Raw genomic sequence first — 21,151 nt, 5'->3', positions numbered from 1 at the left:
ACCATTTATCCTGTAATGTTGTAAAATCAAAGCACTATTTTATTAAATGTGTTCTTTACGCAATATAAATATCAGTATAACACAGTTGTAATTAAACAAGAACGATTTTCAGATTTAGAAATCAGTGTCATCTATACATTTATAGAGAATTGTCTTTGCTTGAAGTCCAAAAGGGAAGAGCATAAAAATGAGTTTCTGTAGCCCCTGTAGTTTTGCTGATCAATGATTTGTTAGCAATGCAACTGCAGGTTTGTCACTCAGTTCTGAGACAGTAGTGGAGTCATAGGTGTCATGAATTCACCTGTCAACAACATCATACCTGAACATGAGATAATTCTGGAGGAAGTGGAGTCTTAGGACTCTTGCTTCTCAAAGTGCTGCTTGAAGGTCTTGGGATCTGGCATTTGTGTCTTACAGAAGTGCAAGTGTAGAGGGAGGTTTGGTAGCAGCTTTTCGGTCATGCCCTTGTTTCTCTTTTGCCCAGCTTGCTATTTGTCATTTTCCTGCTGAGATTGAATCATCAGCTGTCCACGAGCTATAGTTGGAGGAACAGTACTGTCTCACCCTGCACTGCATGAGACATCCTGTGAGGTCATCAGAAGCTGGCCCAGCACCGCCTCTGCCTTCTTCAACCTTCAGAGGGGGAAAGAGGAGAGGAGGGAGCAGCACAGTGGATGCCACCCCACCTGCTGCTGCCTCAGCCTTAGGGGCACTACTGCACCTCCTGCCTGCACAAGCTGCCACACTCTCCCAGTTGTCCCATGTTGCTTTCTGTAGAAATAGAGCTTGAAGGATATTAAGGAATGATGAGAAAGAAAGAAAGGAAGAAAGAAAGAAAGACACAGACGGGCTCAGGGGGTCTGAAGCTTGAGTTTACTTCAGACAGACTTCAGACAACTTTATTCTCAACTGGATCCTAGTTATATACCACAGGAAGTCAATAGATATGCAGGCATTTCCTGAGGGAGCAAGATTCTTATCTCACAGTGTCCTTCATACTTAACATAACTGTTTTGGGTAAACATTCTCTTCCTCCCAGACTGCTGTACATAACAATCGCCACAGTTTACTGCTGCCATCCCGAGGTCAGCAGCTTGCAACAAATTCTGTAGGTCTTGCTTTAAACTCTTGGCTTCTACATTTCCCCCTTTTTATTTTATAAGCCGAGGAAAACAAGAATCACCTTTTTAGGGTGACTATAAGCAGAGGTGACCGCGCCTGTCTTAGGTTGCCCTTAGGCTCTGAAGGGTCTTACCCGTCATTGGCTGCCAGTCAAGCTCTCTGACTTTGATTCAGGAGAAAGCCAACGAGTTTTTGCAAGAATCACCTTTTTCTTTGTTGTTAAACACAGCTGAGGAGGAAGCAAAGTATAAACAGCCCCAAACCTAAGGTTTTTTAGCTCTTGGGTAAGTGATTGTGTAACATTACTTCCATAGGCTATATGTAGATTATTCTAATTTACATTCTAATACCCCTTTTTTGTAATTCTAAGATATCAGGACTTAAACTATCTGAAAGCCTTAAAAGATGCCTATTCCCTTTTCCCATTCTATTTCAAACAAGTCATATGTTAAAAGAGGGTAATACAAAAACTGCTCTTATTCCTTTTACACTTTAAACTTTGTAAAAAATTTAAATTATACATTTGATCTCCAATATGAACCAATGTCATTTCTATATTATTTAGTCCATTATTAGTTTGCTCATCAATGAGATTCTCTATGCCACAGTTCATTGGTGTTTTTCTAACAATGCTGCATCTGTATAGTTTGTTGCAATGCGGTTTCAGCGACTGCAGCCACTGTGATGCTTCCAATGATTCCAATGACAGATGCAATAATGAATCCAATTAGTCTATTAGTCCTTTTTAGATATTCTTTTGCCAAATGGATCAGTATATGTGTTTCTGGAGAGGATTGCAAAGATCTTGACATCTGCACCGGCAGCCAAATACCTCTTCTCCTTGCTGCTATAATCATCTCATTTTCCTGCAACATAAATGCTTGGGGACAAGTGAATAGAGAATAATTTTCACAATTAGAAGTTTGATTTCTTATATGCATATGAACTTTAACAAGTATATATGGATCTCTAATACATATTTGTATATAGTGTTTATGGCTGCTAAAGAGAAGTTATAGTTACTAGAATTCACTATGAAAATTGGTCCCAGTCCTAGGAAAATTCCCCATAAATTTCTCTGAATAATGTATTTATCATCCCAAATCATGGCAGAAATCATCCTCTATGTAATAACTCTGGTTTAGCTTACCTATCCATATAGTCTCAGTTATCTTCAACCCCACAGGGGAATCTTACAATTCCATAGGAATCATTAATTATGATAACTGCTCGATCCATATGACATGACTGCCATCCATTCCAACTTTCTTTCCCACCTAACAGGCAAGCATCCTTTGTATCCAGAGTTAAGCATATAGGTCTTTCTAAAAATGGAATTAAATTTGACATCAGTTTTCCTCTTACTGGACCTGGGAATCCTAAACTTGTATTTAGGTCATTTTGGTAAAGTTGGATTGGCCCATGTTAGGGCTCACAGATAATCCCAGTAAGTATAAATATGTCCCTGTCCTATAGTATACATTACCCATTTAGTTATTTTTTGTCCAGGTCGATATGCCTGGGTTTTATTCTCTTCGAGGGAATCCAAACTGAAGTTCCGTCATCTGCAATGACAAGAGCAAATCCCCTACCCCACACCTTTACCATTCCTGGTTTCCATAAATCATCTTTAACATCTTTCCAATAGATTGGTTGCAGCTGCAGTTCTGTTTGGGATATATCATTTTTCTTTTCCAAATTGCTAAAATGTTGTTCTGCTGGAGTCTGTGATGAATTATGATAAATGTTTTAAAAATTTAGAGTAAACAATGCCTTTGCTAATTGATCTTTAGGAGTACTTATTTTCATAACATCATCCTCCTGATCATCGTCTCCCCCTTTTTGTTTTAAAAGCATAGACTTTAGCGTCCGGTTTGCTCGTTCAATAATTCTTTGCCCTGAGGGATTGTGTGGAATTCCTGTAATATGAGTAATATTAAAAGTAGTACAAAATTTATGAAATTGTTTTCCTGTATAAACAGGACCATTGTCCGTTTTAATAGATTGAGGGCATCCCACAACAACAAAAGCATTAAGTAAATGTGATTGAACATGGCAAAAACAATCTCCAGATTGTGCGGTAGCCCAGATGAAATGAGAACAAGTGTGTATGATAACATGTACATATTGCATTTTACTAAAATGTGAAATACGAGTAACATCCATTTGCTATAATTCATTTGCTTTTTTACCTCTAGGATTAATCCCTGATGCAAATGGGAGTGCATTTAAAGGCCTACAGGTTTGACAAGTCCTAATAATGTCCTGAGCTTGCTGTTTAAAAAAGATGGAAATTTCTTTCACAGCCCTTTGCTATTGATGAGTCAATTTGTGAAATGTTGTGGGATTTTGCATTACCCCCATAAGAGTATCTGCTTGCTGATTTTGTAATGATAAAGGACCTGGAAGATTGGTTTGAGCTCTTTATATGCATGATAAAAAGGGGAGTAATTCAGCTTTTGACTAATGTTTGTGAATGTAAAAACATTCAGGACAATTCATTTATTTTAAACAAAGAAGCCGTCTCAATGTGAGTAACTGTTTGGTAAACATATTCAAAATCAGAAACAATATCAAGAGATTGTGGAAAACTTTGCAATACTTGAATTACAGCTGCTAATTCAGTATGCTGGGCTGAGGTATAAGGCATTTTCTGACTTGTTTTCCACTGGGGTGACATATGCAGGCTTCCCATTAATATTATCATCAGTAAAGACAGTAATAGCTAGTGGGGAAGCTGGAACTATTTTAGGCAAAATCCATTGCATTCATTTTTAAAAATTGTAAAAGTTTTGACATAGCAAATGATTATTCATTTGTCCTTTAAAGTCACTTAATGCTATTTGCCAAGAGGTATTGAAAATATATAGACTTTGAACCTCTTCCTTTGTGAGATCACACACTATGAAATTAGGGATCATGACCTCTTAATTGATAATATCTTTGGTGACCTTTGACTATTAAAGAAATAATCTTTTGCAAGTATGTATTTAAACATTTTGTCAATTGTTTGGTAAAAAAATCCATTTTAAAACACCGTCTTGCTAAAATAGGCCTGTGGGAGATTGCAAGGTAAAGAAAATAATAAAATAAACAGGCTTTTTTAGATCTATTTGAACAAGCTGTCCTTTTTGAATGCATTGTTCAATTAATTGTAACTCTCATTCAGCTGCAGCTGTTAACTGCCTTTTGCTTAATAAATCAGAATCTCCTTGTAAAATATCAAACAAGTTTTGTAACATATAATTAGGAATCCCTAAAGTGGCAGGTAGCAAAAATGAAAGCAGAGTGTCAATAGTGATGTGTACCCATAGTAAATGACCAGATTTTTAAAATTGAATTCATTGGATTGATTAAAAAGGAATGCAAGAATGTGGATTCTTTATAATTGGTTGTGCATTTTTGCTAATTTTAAATTTATTTCATGCAGTTTTTATATTTTCTCACAATAGTGGCCAAATTCTGATTTGCTTACATGACCGGGCCCAGTTGGGTCCTCTGGGAACTGGCTAGGGACCAAGAGGAGCTTCCTGGGACCTAGATATCTTTATTAAAGTACACCTCCTTCTGGGGGGATAGCCAGTCCTCCCACTAGAGTGTACATTTTAACTATTTCTTACCAAGGTCATGTGATAGCAATATCAGTTGCATGTAATGGCAACATCAGGTGAACAAAAAAGACTCCACAAGTATATTTTTTCCTTGCATTCAACCCTCAAATCTGATCTGCTTCCAATATAAGCCATGGTTATCTTGGGATAAATTTAGTTTATACATATATAGTTTATATAAACACTGAACAAAGCATTAAAGTATTTTGGCTTTAAGGAATTTAGGTATTTAAATGATTTGAATATTATTTAGTCAGTAATAGATTCATTTATAGTAATAGTACTTAGATTAATAGATTAAGCCACCTGGTTTAGGGCAAGAAGCACTTTTTGCCAGTATAATGATACCCAGGAGAAAATCAGTATTTTTTATACAGATAATAACATGATAAAAGTTAACATAAGTTATTTTGATAAAACACAGACTCTTTGCTTTCTAACTAATTATTTAGAATTTTTTTTTATATCCTTTCATTAGAACAGGCTAAAAGTCCAAGAAAACATTGTCATTTTAGACTCATTAAATCTTTCTTGATTTTAACCATAATTTCTAATTTTATAAACCCTCAGCACTTATTATATTAGTTTAGGCTTTGTCCTATATTTTTCTCGCTTAGTAACAGTTATTCATTTTAGGATAAAACTATTCTGTTTTCCTATTAATAAAAATACATCTTTCATATTTTTCATACTTAAATCATTACTTTGAACAAATATTTTACCACATATGTAATTACCATCAAAATTAAATTTGTTAGAATAATGTTAAATATTTAAAATACTTTAATGTTTCAAATATGCATAACTATCAATATATAGTTTTTAACAAGAATTTTTAGTTTTAAAGTTCTTAAAATATATTTCTCTTTTCAAACATGAATAGGAGCTAAACTCATGGCCAGTTTCCAAATTGCTGTTTATTGAGGATTTAAGTTAACAAAAGGAGATGGGGTTGCCGTTCCCATTCTGAGTCATAGGACTTTACCTGTAGTATTGGTATAAATCCCATAGAATAATCATTCAGACTAAACAAAGGTAACCTAACAGAATACCTTGAGTCAGAACTACAATCCCGAACTGCACACCCTGTTGGGGACCAACCTGCCACAGGAACCATCAATGAGCACTGACCCCCGTTTGGTATGGCACCCCTCTCACTGAATACTTTCTAACTCAGGTGTACATGAATCCCTATATAAAGGCAGCCCATCAAGAACAAGCCCAGAAACCAATCTTTCTTTATCCTGCTCTGCCAAAGGCACAGCAAAGAAGCAATTTTTAAAATCTATCATAATAAATCAGTTCTTAGAAATTACAACTGGTGTGGGCAAGCCAGGCTGCAATGACTCCATAGGCTGAACCACAGTATCAACTTTTATCAAATCAGTCAACATTCTCCATTTTCCTGACCTCCCTCCTGCAATAAATATTGGAGAATTCCAAGAACCACAAGATTCCTCTAAATGTCCTGCTCCAAACTGTTCCCAAATCAACCGAGTCAGAGCCTCAAACCTCTCTACAGATAAGGGCTACTGCTCAACCCAAAAAGGCCCACCTGTAGTATTTGTAATGGATGTCCCTGGAGCATCTCCTCACTTTATGCTTTAAGAGTTCCCTTATTAGATCCCTGTTTGGGTGCCAATTGCCGAGTCCAGCTCAAGCAACTGTCGAAACAGGGTAAGAAGTGGTGGTGGGAGATTGAGAAGAAATACAACTTAGAGTTTAAGACAAAGCATGAGCCAGGTAGTTCATTGCCTGACTGAACACAATCACCAAATAGAAACAGGAATATTTTCCCCGTCTTATATTCACTGCAAAGCCTTCATAACGAATTTCCATTACTTAAGATTTAAAACATTATGACCTTAAGGCTGAAACCTACAACAATGTTTTTGAATGAGATCAAATAAGCTTACTAATTCAGATGTTTTAACAGGCACCCCAGTAGCTTTAACACACACACATACTCCTCCAGCCGCCTATTATGATTACCCGTTACCCTGATGATCCAAGGAAAATGCTTACTTTACCAATATGACTCAAGTCCTCTTGTATCGGCTGGACACACATGCCTCTAATGAGACTTTTCCTTGGTTCCTTAATATTGATTTGGAGTCTTCTTCTTCGAGCCCCACGTTTGGGTGCCAAATATTGCTTTCTGTAGAAACAGAGCTCGAAGAATATTAAGGAATGATGAGAAAGAAAGAAAGGAAGAAAGAAAGAAAGACACAGATGGGCTCAGGGGGTCTGAAGCTTGATTCAGACAGACTTCAGACCCCCTGAGCCCGTCTGTGTCTTTCTTTCTTTCTTCCTTTCTTTCTTTCTCATCATTCCTTAATATCCTTTGAGCTCTGTTTCTACAGAAAGCAACAGTCCCAGAGCCTTCCTACTCTCCAGGGCGCCTGCCTGCTCCTATTTCAATTTGGTCATGTGTGTTACTCAAGAATTTGCCCGTTTTGTCTAGTTGTCAAATTTAACGGGAGGAAGTTTTTTGTAATACTCTAGTTATCCTTTTAAAGGCTGCATTATTTCTGTGATTTCTTGCTTTACATTCCTAATACTGGAAATATGTGGTTTTCTCCCTCTTTTGTTGTATTTATCACCTTACTTGAACTTATATTCATTTTATTTTTCTATCACAGTATCAATTTAGGTTTCATTGACCACCTCCCCCTTTTTTAGCATTATTTTGATATTTCGCCTTTTTCTATTAGTTTCATTCCATTTACTTTAGGATGAATATGTTCTTTATTCTAGTTCTTAAGGGGGAAAGAGCAGAGCATTAATTTATACCTTTATTCTTTTATATGAGCATTTAGTGTTATATACTTGCCTCAAGCACTGATTAGCTACTTCTCACAAATTTTGATATGTTTTGTTTTTATTATCGTTCATTAAAGATATTCTAACTTTTCTTTAGATTTATATATTACTTAGGTTGGGCTTATATACTATTTATAAGTGTGTTTTATTCCTAATTTCTCTGTAATTATTAGATATAATTTCTTAGTGATTTTTAACATTTCTTTTGTGGTCAGATTTTATGCTTTATATAGCTAATCTTTTTAATATTAGCTTGTGTTCATGTCCTATTATATCAAAGGTGAATATTCCATATTTATTGGAAAAGATTGTGTATCTACTTCCTTTATTTGTAGTATTGTATAAATGCCAAATAAAAGAAAATTGGTTGATGGGGGAGTGATGATTTTGTATCTTTGTCCTATTAATTACTGAGAGGGGTGTTGAAATCAGCTAAATTTGTGGGTTTGTGTTCTTCCCTTTTCACTTGTTAGCTTTACCTTCATATAAATTATAACTCTACTACTATGCGCATGTAAATTTTGAACTGTAATGTCTTGGTGATGAGTTGACTCCTTTTTTATCTTTTTTTTTGTTCTGAAATCTATCTCTTCTGATAGAAATACCTTCTGCTTGACTGGAATGCCTTTTTCCACCCATTATCTCTTCACTTTTGTCTTTATATTTGGCTTGAATCTCCTGTTGACAGTTCATAGTTGGTTTTTGCCTTTTTTTTTTAAGTCCCTTTTTGCAGTTTCTGCCTTTGAATTGTAGTGTTTAGTCCATGATTTTTTTTATTGTTGTTGTTGTTGCATGCTGTATGGTGGGGTCACATTTCATTCTTTTTCCATGTAGGTATTCTGCTATGGCAGCACCATTTATTTAATTTTTGTTGGTTTGGTTTTGTTTGTTTGTTTGCTTGTGTTTTTTTTTTTCTGGCAGGTGGGAAGTGAATGGGCCAGGTATCGACCTGCCAGGCAAGTGAGAATTCTACCTCTGAACTAACTTCGCACCCCCAGTCCATGAATTTTTAATATGACAGCTAGCATGTATGGATTTAGTTGTTACTTTAAAATTTTGTCTCCTTTTTGTCCACTATTTTTTTACTTTGTTTTTTGTTTCCTGAAATTTTATGGAATTTTTAGAAATATTTTAATTTGTCCATTGGCTGTTTTTTTTCTTCGTATGCTGTATGGCAGAGTCACATTTCATTATTTTTCCATGTAAGTATCCCATTATTGCAGCACCATTTGTTGAATTCTTATCTGTTTGTTGTTTGTTTGCTCTTTTGGGAAGTGCATGAACAGGGAATTGATTCTGGGTCTCCTGAATGACAGGCGAATTCTAACACTGAGCTACCCTTGTACCCTACCCCATTAATGGCTTTTAAGATAATATCTTTGCATTATTTTTTAGTGGTTTCTCTAGGGATTGCAGTATACATCCTTGAGTTTTCACAGCCTGCTTATATTAGGTTAATATTACACCACTTCAAATAAAATGTATGAAATATGTGATATAATTGTTATGTGTATAACATCTTCAAAATTCACAAACCCTACTGGACACGGTTTGAATTTTTGTCTTAAATGGTCCTAAATATTGTCAAGAATTTAGGAGAAAGGAATCATCCTTTTTATTTATCTAATACTTACCACATCCAGTGGTCTTAATTCTTTACTATATATCCATGTTTCCATCTGCTATCATTTTGCTTTAGCTTGAGGGATACTTTTTGTATTCTTGTTCTGTAGTGTCTCAGGAAAAATTTACTTTTGTTTTACCTGAGAATGTCTTTATTGAAGGATACATGCATTATTGAAGGATATTTTTATTATATAGAGAATTCAGGATTGATAATTTTGATTTTTGTTTTGGTAAATTAAATGTATTATTCTATTGTTTCTATCCTCCCTATTTTCTAAGGAAGAGTAAGAACCAACTTGAAAAGTTTTCTGTTCTTTTATAACATGTATTTTTTTTTCTGGGTGCCCTTCAAACATTTTCTATCATCTTTGGCTTTCAGAAGTTTGAGTATGATGTGAATAGGCCTTTTTTCCTTGTTTATACTGTTTGGTATTTACGCTGCTTATAGTTTGCAGTGATCCTTGAATCCATACTTGTGCTGGTTTGAAAGGAAGTATGCCCCCTAAGAAAAACCATGTTTTAATATAAATCCCATTTCATAAAGGTAGAATAATCTCTAATCAATACTGTATGTTTGAAACTGTAATGAGATCATCTCCCTGGTTGATGTGATTTAGTTAAGAATGGTTGTTAAACTGGATTAGAGGATGACATGTCTCCACCCATTTGAGTGGGTCTTGATTAGTTTCTGAAGTCCTATAAAAGAGGAAACATTTTGGAGAATGAGAGATTCAGAGAGACTCAGAGAGAGCAGAGAATGCTGCAGCACCATGAAGCAGAGAGTCCACCAGCCAGCGACCTTAGGAGATGAAGAAGGAAGACACCTCCCGGGGAGCTTCATGAAATAGGAAGCCAGGAGACCAAGCAAGCAGATGACACCGTATTCGCCATGTGCCTGTCCAGCTGAGAGAGAAGCCCTGACTGTGTTTGCCATGTGCCTTCTCACTTGAGAGAGAAACCCTGAACTTCATCGGCCTTCTTGAACCAAGGTATCTTTCCCTGGATGCCTTTGATTAGACATTTCTATAGACTTGTTTTAATTGGGACACTTTCTCAGCCTTAGAACTGTAAATAAGCAACTTATTAAATTCCCCTTTTGAAAAGCCATTCCATTTCTGGTATATTGCATTCTGGCAGCTAGCAAACTAGAACAATACTTTTATGATTATTTTCTAGATTTGGGGAAATTTCAGTTTTTATATCTTCTAATCTTTTCACCCTAATCTCTGTCATCTGCCCCTTGGGATGTCAGTTTCATGTAGGTAAGACTTGCCACAGGTCTCTTGAGCTTCTGTTATTTTCTTTGACTTTGTGTTCTCTGTTTCCTTTAGGTTAATATTTTTTTCATCCTATCATCAAATTCATTGACTCATTCTTCTGGCATATCCATTCTGCTGCTCTGTACATTCAGTAACTTTGAAATTTCAAATATTGCAAGTTTTTGGTTTATACTTGTTTCTTTTCAATATCATTTATTTGTCTCTTGAGACTTCTCATCTTTTCATTCATTGCAAGCATATTTTCATTACTTCCATGTGTATTAGCAACTCCAAAGTTTTAATTGCATCATTTGATGTACATAGGTAATCTTGTGTCTCAGTTGATAGCCTTTTTTCTTGGGATTGGAGCATTGTTTTCTAGTTCTTTGTATACTGACTAATTTATGATTGAGATCTGAATATTGTGAGCTTGACATTGTGGAGGTTGCAGATTCTGTTATGGCCTTCCAAAGGGAACTGAAGATTTCATTTTAGCAGGGATTTCACCTAGGTAGACTCATATTGGTAAATCTTCCTCTTTGACAAGCACTTGCGTATTAACTCAGATCTGAATTTTTATTAGAGTCACATTGTATCTACTCTGAGGATGTTTGGGGGTAGTAATTAACTATAGACTTGGTACTGTTTACATTCAGAATTTGAGTTTTCCATATTCTGTTCCTCTGTTTACCTAGATTCTTGTTTGTCTTTGCAGCAACTATTGTTGCCAAAAAACTCTGTCCTCTAGTTCTTTTAGGACAGGTAAAAATGTGGTTGGTTTTCTATCAGAGTTTTTAAGCATTCTAATGTTTTATACTGACTTTATCATCCCTTCAAGTTAAACTGAATAAAAATGACAAACTCTATACCATTTTCTTCCTCCAAGTTTCAACTCACCTCTACCATGCTTATGTTTTTGTTCACTCTCTAGTGCTTTCAGTTTTATTTTCTCCCAAGGTTTAATAGACATTGTATTAGTTAGGCTTCTCTAGAGAAACAGAATCAACAGGGAACACTTGCAAATATAAAATTTATGAAAGTGTCTCACGTGACTGTAGGAACGCAGAGTCCAAAATCCACAGGGCAGGCTGTGAAGCCGATGACTCCAATGGATGGCCTGGATGAACTCCACAGGACAGGCTCACCAGCCAAAGCAGGAATGCCACCTGTCTCCTCTGAGTCCTCCTTAAAAGGCTTCCCATGATTGCATTTAGCATCACTAATTGCAGAAGACACTCCCCTTCGGCTGATTACAAATGGAATCAGCTGTGGATGTAGCTGACGTGATCATGACCTAATCCTATGAAATGTCCTCATTGCAACAGACAGGCCAGCACTTGCCCAATCAGATGAACAGGTACCACAACTTGGCCAAGTTGACACCTGTCCCCAACCATGACAGGCATTATATACAAAGGTTAAGTAGGCTCATATTTAACCATACCAGAAAGGGGAATCTGTCTGATAATAACAACCACTCCAGCTTCCTTACGACTTTGTGTGTTCTGCATGTATTTTAAAATTTAATGTGAATTTCTTGTGGACAACATATAGGTGAGAATTGCTCTTTTTTTTCACTTAATCCCATTTTCTCTTACTGCCTTTATTTGGATTATTTAGACCAGGGTATCTCAACCATGCACTAATGATATTTTGGGCTATACAATAATTTTGTGTTTGTGGGGAGGGCTGTTCTATGTATTGTGGCATGTTTAATAGCATACTTGTTCTCTTCTCAGTAGAGTCTAGTAATCTCAGTTCTAACAAACAGAAATGCGCTTAGAAATTTCCCCTGGGGACCGGGACAAAATGCTTCCCCTTCATTGAGAACCACTACTTTACACCATATGCATTTAACCTATCAATATGAGTAATGAATGCCTACTGTGGCTGATTTCACTCTATAACAACAGAATTCAGAGTTGCAACAGTGACCATATGTCTTAAAATCTTAAATGTTTGTATCTGGGATTTTTAAGAAATATTTTCCTGACACATATTCCAGTATTTCAAAATGTGCATTTTTTTCAGAAATCATAATCAACTTTCAGATAATATTTTACCACTTCACATATAAGATTTTTCCCTCTCCAAAATTTTATACATTTTTGCCATGCATCTTACATCTCTGTATGCTATAAACCTAAGTACATTGTTACTTTTTTCCCTCTCTACCTCCTCTCCTTCCATGCCTTCAATTACCAATAACATCAGTACCAGAGCTGTTAATATTTTCTCCCAGGCCACCAAGTTTCTGTATATTTTCCAGCATTATTTCTCGCTGTACTTAATAAAGTTTCTTTCCTTTGACTTTAAGTTCACTGATCTTATCTTTTCTCTCCTGCAATATCAATTCTGCTTTGAAGACTGTCCAGTGAATTTTATTTTTCTTTTAGATATTGTATATTTTCACTCTGGAAATTTGTTCGGTTTCTTTTTCATAGCTTACTTTTCTCTCCTTATGTTTTTTTTTTAACTCCTAGAACATATTTATGAAACTTGCTTTAATATTTTTAGCATATAAATTCATTATCTCTGTAATCTGTCTGTTTCTATTGAGATTGTCATTTATATTCTCCAGATTTTTAGGGTGACTATTGATTTTTAAGTGGCTGCTGGGAATTTTTCATTGTTGGCTATTTAGATTTAGTGGTTTTCTTTTAAAGAGTATGGAAGTTTCTTTTGCTGAACATAAAGTGAAAGTACAGAAGCCTTTATTCTGTTGTTAATTATATACTGTGTTAAGAAAAATGGCGCACATTGGGACACGGATACTGATGATTGCAGGGGGCCGTTTATTGTGAAGCTCTCACCACAGAGGGAGTCTGAAGAATAGACTTCAGCCCATCTCTGGGAGGGTCATACAGCATTATATACCTAGTGTTATGTGGGGAAAGGAGGGGTTAATATAGCTGATGGGCTATTTTTGACCGGTGTGAAAATAGGGTAAGGAGATGTGACATTTTTGGATACGTAGTGGGACTTGGTTACCAGTGAGAGGCTTAAGAGCCAATAAGGAATCATTAGGTTTCTATCCTGTCCTTAGGAGGAATTGGTGGGTTGCCTTCTGGCATGTAGTCTGTGATTTGCTCCTTCAGTCACATAGGCCATGGATGTGGGTTGTTGTTATGGGGAGATAAACCACAGTTGGTTAGTCCTAGCCAAATTTGTGAGGGGGAATCTCTAGCATTCTTAATTGATATGTATATGAAGAGGGACCTGAATACTGGAAGTATAAGGTGTTGGGTTGGATGGGTGAGTAAAGGGATTCAGATGTGACATGTGGCTTCGGCGGGTGGGGGAAGTTGGGGAGTTAGCAACTTTTCCTTGGTCGTGCTTAAAATTTAATGCTGCTGTAGTATTGGTGGGCAAAAAGCAAGGGAATTATCACAGGAATGCAGTTGCCAGGGGGTGGATGCTGTATTAAAGAGTTATTGAAGAAATGTGGTCTGCAACTGCTGTGTGGAGACATGTTAAGGGCTAGCTACATCATGAGAGTGGGCGAGATGAGATGTGAGGGTTCCAGGGAATGCTAAGATTTCTAGTCTTTTTGTTTTAAAAAATACATGAGACTGGAAGTGTAGGGGTTGGTTGCATGGGAAGGGAGTTGGAACCTTAGTCTGTTCTGGCTACTTCCTGCTGTAACTGGGCAGAGTTGAATTTGTCCTTCCCATCCCAGTGTACAGAACTTCTGTTTCACTCTGTAAGGGTTGACATTGGTATTCATGCAATAGCATTATACTGTTGACCTGGTCCTGGGTTAAGGTCTGTATGGTTTTTCAAATAAAGCTGGTTAAGAGTTTTAAGAGATAGGGCTCAAAAAATGAGGTGGGATATCTGCTTAATGACTCTCTAACTGCTTGCAAGCTGAAAAGGGACATTGTTATTAAAGGATAAAGGGAAGATGTAATGAAACTGCTTGCTGTTTTTCGACAGTCCATCATCTTTGCCTTTCAGAGCTTCTCAGGCATTGGAATAATCTGGAGGTTTGAAGCCTCTGAAAAACTAACTTAATAAGTAAAATTTTATAGAGCACAGGATAGTTTTTCAGGGTTTCCAGGAATATTGTTGGTTGAAGTTAGCTGTATTGTGGCAGTTTGCAAAATTTGGCTAAAACTTGTGTAAGAGCAACCTCCAGAGTGACCTCTTGACTAGATTTGAAATTCCTTAGCCATTGAAACTTTATTTTTTCCCCATTTTGATCAGTTAATTTTTGATACAAGGGTCTAGGCTTATCCTTGGAATTTACAGATCACAAATCCAGGGCCAGTTATGTCCCAGAATGCCAGGACCAGGCTTATACCCTTGGAGATTATGTTCCATGTTGGGGAGAAGTTCAGAGTTTGGGATAGAAAGAGAGAGATCACATTTGAGCAATAACAGAGATTTTCTGGAGATGACTCTTAGGCACTAATTAAAGGTAGGTTCAGTTTGTTATTATAGAAATAACTTTTATGAGGGGAAGATTTAAAATTGGGACATTGGTTTATTAAATTGGGAGCCCCTCTTGCTTAAGAATATGTCAGGAATTCTCCAGGTGGGGAAGTTTAATAATTTTATTTTTCCAAGTTCCTCAAGGGATTTTATAAACACTTTTTATTTTCTACATAAAATATTCTAATGCATTATTGCAAAGCATTAATTTGTGCAGAATATTAAGATTTTATTCTTTATTCCATGTGTTATATTTTAAAAAGCTGAATTAAACTTATAAAGCTGCTTAAATTAATTGACTAGACAGATTAAATTATATAGTGTGCTATAGAAAACTTAAATTTTGGAACAAATGAACATTTCTCTTTTTATTTCACACTAAAGTGAAAGCTTTAAAATATAGACAATATTATTTTTTACTTTGTAAATTAATTTATTTTAGTTTTAACTAAATCAGTTTCATCACATCTTTAATTAGGGTAACAGATTTTCAGTTGCAAATTTTAATAACTGCTGTGTGAACCCATGCTGACTTTCAGAGCTGGAGAACCATTTTGAGTTTTACGTATCATATAGTCATTTAAAGTTCCAGGAAATTATTAGATTATGTATGAGTAGAGCATTTTGGAATTGAAAGATAACAGTAAAAGTTTATGATTTTCGCTTTAATAATTTATATAAGCATTTTTAAATGAAGTTACTTTCAGAAATATTTTCAGTTTTGTCTTGACAAACTATGGCAGAGCTTATGTTCTGTTTTATTTTTGCACATTTATTAGAGTTTAGTTAATTAACAGATACAATGCACAGTTATACTGACTTTCTTTTTCAAGTTTTTGTTGTTGAAGGTGAATTTCTGATTTGTAGTCTATTGCAAACACTTTTAGAGAAGCATTAGAGTGTAACAATGAAATCAACAGGGAAATTTATAGCACTGAACATATTTTTTATGCAATGCATAAACAATAGTTTGTTTTTTATTTAAAGTGAAGAAAAGACTTAGAAGATTTATTATGAATAGCTAAGGGTATGCTGATGATAACACAGACAAAGACACAGACACAAGAAGTTTTTTTTTGCCACACTATAAACTTTTGCGTTTTATACTACTTCTTTCATATTGAAGATGGAATACTAATTTAAGAAAACTTTATTATTTTAACAACAAACGAAGCATTGGTTTAGTATTTTTAGTGTATTATAGATACATCAAACTTTTCTTAATCTTGACCACAATTTCTTTCTCCACAAACTTTCTAAACCTTCCATATTAATTTAGGTTTTGCTTTACATTTTCCTGAATCTGTAACAACCATTCAAAACTACTCTCTTTTCTTTTTAATAAAAAAACACATTCTTTATATCCTTCATATTTAAGTTACCAAAATAATTTCAGAAACTGTTTCCAAGCAAGCCACTCACAACATACAGTTACCATCAAAATAAAACTTGTCAGAATATACTTAGTGTATTTTAACACAGTTACAATTTTACTGTATGCCACTTCATTATGCTTTTTATTGTTTATTTTATTTTTTCTTTTAGAGATAGTCTTTTAGCAGTTCTCTGCTGCTTTAGGGAAATTGCAGGGGCAGTTTTTTTTTAAGCAGGTTTAGTTGCATTAATGATAAAACGAATGTTTTTGAATATTGCCTTTCAGGGTGTTTTTTCAAATTTAGAACTATTAATTTATATACGTATATGACATGTAATTACTTATAAGCTGTTTAAATGGAATTTTAAGATTTTTTTTTAAATTTGCCATTACCATCTGGAATAAGAGAATACACATTGAACAGGTAGACAGATATAAATAGAAACAAGTATATAAGAAACAGAAACAGAAATATTTTTGAGAGGGAATCAGTTAGGAAGTTTTGACTAATACAGATGCAGAAACAAACCAAATAACAAATTGAAACAGACATTTAACACTTATTATATTTAAGTAACATGCCAATTAATAACTAGACAGAACACACAAACTAATAAACAGGCTTTAAATGTTTAGACTTCTCTAGGAGAGTTTATAGGACACAGTAAGCTACTGAAATTCTTTAATAAATTAGGTGGGGTTAGTAGAATATGTACTTAGATGCTGTTCAACTTGAGAAAGGTTAGTGTATTAGTTAGGGTTCTCTCGTGAAACAGAATCAACAGGGAACACTTTCAAATATAAAATTTATGAAAGTGTCTCACGTGACCGTAGGAATGCAGAGTCCAAAATCTACAGGGCAGGCTGCGAAGCCGATGACTCTGATGGATGGCCTGGATGAACTCCACAGGAGAGGCTCACCAGCCAAAGCAGGAATGGAACCTGTCTCCTCTGAGTCCTCCTTAAAAGGCTTCCCATGATTGCATTTAGCATCACTAATTGCAGAAGACACTCCCCTTTGGCTGATTACAAATGGAATCAGCTGTGGATGTAGCTGATGTGATCATGACCTAATCCTATGAAATGTCCTCATTGCAACAGACAGGCCAGCGCTTGTCCAATCAGATGAACAGGTACCACAACTTGGCCAAGTTGACACATGAACCTGACCATGACAGTCCCCCCTTGTCAACTTGGCACCTATATATATATATATCACCTTAGACCATACTTAATTTCCAAATGAAAACAAATAGGCACACATGTTTTCTTTTACCTGACAATACTCAACTGTTCTGCATATAACTGGAAACACATTAAATCTCTCCAGAATAGCGTGCAAATCCTTGGGCAACATTCATTCTTAAACTTGATATCTTACAACTTAAATAGTATAACACGAACAAAACAGCATTACAGTCCTCGTTTCTGTAACTGATCACGTGGTCGAAGTTCATATTTATCACTACCTTCTCCCACTACCCATTCCATGTTCCCTTTCCCCTCAGCAAGCACTTCAGCTGGCCATGGTTCTTTGCCTGGTGGGGTGACCCAAACCTTCATTCCTGAAGTCTCAGAGCCATTAGTGGTCCTGCCTGGATTGTGTTGTTGCAGTTTTCCATTAATTTTAATCACAGGGCATGGTAGTACTAATAGACGCCCCAGTGGATCTCCTATATTCCAAGAAAACTCTTCTTTACCTCCATTATGTAGTTGCAGTCCTACTTCCTTCTGATAGTCAGGGTCAATTACCCCAGACAATAATGTAATCCCCTTCTTGGTGTGTTGATCCAGAGGCATAAGTAGCCCAAAGTGACCAGGTGGCAATCTTAACTTCCAGTTCAGTGGTATCACTGTTGTTTCTCCTGGAGAAAGCACACCCCGTTTTGGAACTAAAACCTGTAGACCATCAGAACTCAGGGTAGCAGGGACAGGAAGGAAAAATTTTCCTAGTGGATCACTAGGAGTAATAGTGAGTGGCACCACACCCATTTCCACCCCTTGGTTCCTGGACCCATGGATCCTGGCTATGGGAGAAACAGCACCATACAGCGGACGCTGATTCAGAGCATACACAGCTTCCTGGAGAACATTACCCAAGCCTTTCAAGTTTTTGCCACCTAGTTGGCACCGTAATTGAGTTTTCAAAAGGCCATTCCACCGTTCTATCAATCCAGCTGCTTCTGGATGATGGGGAACATGGTAAGACCAGAGAATTCCATGAGCATGTGCCCATTCCCGCACTTCATTTGCTGTGAAGTGTGTTCCTTGATCTGAAGCAATGCTATGTGGAATACCATGACGATGGATAAGGCATTCTGTAAGCCCACGGATAGTAGTTTTGGCAGAAGCATTGCGTGCAGGGAAAGCAAACCCATATCCAGAGTATGTGTCTATTCCAGTTAGAACAAATCGCTGCCCCTTCCATGAAGGGAGTGGTCCAATGTAATCAACCTGCCACCATGTAGCTGGCTGGTCACCTCGGGGAATGGTGCCATATCGGGGGCTGAGTGTGGGTCTCTGCTGCTGGCAGATTGGGCACTCAGCAGTGGTTGTAGCCAGGTCAGCCTTGGTGAGTGGAAGTCCATGTTGCTGAGCCCATGCATAACCTCCATCCCTACCACCATGACCACTTTGTTCATGGGCCCATTGGGCAATAACAGGAGTTGCTGGGGAAAGAGGCTGACTGGTATCCATAGAACGGGTCATCTTATCCACTTGATTATTAAAATCTTCCTCTGCTGAAGTCACCCTCTGGTGTGCATTCACATGGGACACAAATATCTTCATGTTTTTAGCCCACTCAGAAAGGTCTATCCACATACTTCTTCCCCAGACCTCTTTGTCACCAATTTTCCAATTATGGTCTTTCCAAGTCCCTGACCATCCAGCCAAACCATTAGCAACAGCCCATGAGTCAGTATACAAACGCACCTCTGGCCAGTTTTCCTTCCAAGCAAAATGAACAACCAGGTGCACTGCTCGAAGTTCTGCCCACTGGGAGGATTTCCCCTCACCACTATCCTTCAAGGACACCCCAGAAAGGGGTTGTAATGCTGCAGCTGTCCACTTTCGGGTGGTACCTGCATATCGTGCTGAACCATCTGTAAACCAGGCCCGAGTTTTCTCTTCCTCAGTCAATTCACTGTAAGGAACTCCCCAAGAGGCCATAGCTCTGGTCTGGGAAAGAGAAGGTAATGTGGCAGCAGGAGTGGAAACCATGGGCATCTGTGCCACTTCTTCATGTAACTTACTTGTGCCTTCAGGACCTGCTCTGGCTCTATCTCGTATATACCATTTCCACTTTACAATAGAGTGCTGCTGTGCACGCCCAACTTTGTGGCTTGGTGGGTCAGACAACACCCAACTCATGATAGGCAACTCAGGTCTCATGGTAACTTGGTGGCCCATGGTTAAGCGTTCAGTCTCTACTAAGGCCCAGTAGCAGGCCAAAAGCTGTTTCTCAAAAGGAGAGTAGTTATCTGCAGCAGATGGTAAGGCTTTGCTCCAAAATCCTAAGGGTCTGCATTGTGATTCTCCTACTGGGGCCTGCCAAAGGCTCCAGACAGCATCTCTATTTGCCACTGACACTTCCAGCACCATTGGATCTGCTGGATCATATGGCCCAAGTGGCAGAGCAGCTTGTACAGCAGCCTGGACCTGTCGCAGAGCCTCCTCTTGTTCAGGTCCCCACTCAAAATTAGCAGCTTTTCTGGTCACTCGATAAATGGGCCGGAGTAGCACACCCAAATGAGAAATATGTTGTCGCCAAAATCCAAAAAGACCAACCAGGCGTTGTGCCTCTTTTGTGGTTGTGGGAGGGGCCAGATGCAGCAATTTATCCTTCACCTTAGAAGGGATATCTCGACATGCCCCACACCACTGGACACCTAGAAATTTTACTGAGGTGGAAGGCCCCTGTATTTTTGTTGGATTTATCTCCCATCCTCTGACACACAAATGCCTTACCAGTAAATCTAGAGTAGTTGCTACTTCTTGCTCACTAGGTCCAATCAACATGATATCATCAATATAATGGACCAGTGTGATGTCTTGTGGGAGGCAGAAACGATCAAGGTCTCTGCAAACAAGATTATGACATAGGGCTGGAGAGTTGATATACCCCTGAGGTAGGACAGTGAAAGTATATTGCTGACCTTGCAAGCTGAAAGCAAACTGTTTCTGGTGGTCCTTACTAATAGCTATTGAGAAAAAAGCATTTGCCAGATCAATAGCTGCATACCAGGTACCAGGGGATGTATTGATTTGCTCAAGCAATGATACTACATCTGGAACAGCAGCTGCAATTGGAGTTACCACCTGGTTGAGTTTACGATAATCCACTGTCATTCTCCAAGACCCATCTGTTTTCTGCACAGGCTAAATAGGAGAGTTGAATGGGGATGTGGTGGGAATCACCACCCCTGCATCTTTCAAGTCCTTAAGAGTGGCAGTAATCTCTGCAATCCCTCCAGGAATACGGTATTGCTTTTGATTTACTATTTTGCTTGGTAGGGGCAGTTCTAGTGGCTTCCACTTGGCCTTTCCCACCATAATAGCCCTCACTGCACGAGTTAGAGAACCAACGTGGGGATTCTGCCAGTTGCTCAGTATGTCTATGCCAATTATACATTCCGGAACTGGGGAAATAACTACAGGATGGGTCCGGGGGCCCACTGGACCCACTGTGAGACGGACCTGAGCTAAAACTCCATTGATCACCTGGCCTCCATAAGCCCCCACTCTGACTGGTGGTCCAGAGTGACGTTTTGGGTCCCCTGGAATTAATGTCACTTCTGAACCAGTGTCTAATAATCCCCGAAATATCTGATCATTTCCTTTTCCCCAATGCACAGTTACCCTGGTAAAAGGCCGTCGGTCTCCTTGGGGAAGACTTAGAG

General features: G+C 37.6%; 1 pseudogene; it reads right to left on the bottom strand.

Annotated features, from left to right (window-relative positions):
* Positions 1-313: 313 nt before the first annotated feature.
* LOC143645210 (zinc finger protein 706 pseudogene) lies at positions 314-8,249 on the bottom strand (annotated as a pseudogene).
* Positions 8,250-21,151: the final 12,902 nt, after the last annotated feature.

Source organism: Tamandua tetradactyla, chromosome 8, assembly GCF_023851605.1.
Source record: "Tamandua tetradactyla isolate mTamTet1 chromosome 8, mTamTet1.pri, whole genome shotgun sequence".
NCBI lineage: Eukaryota > Metazoa > Chordata > Mammalia > Pilosa > Myrmecophagidae > Tamandua > Tamandua tetradactyla.
The sequence above is the reverse complement of the archived record's forward strand: the minus strand, read 5'-3'. Positions and strand labels throughout refer to the sequence as shown.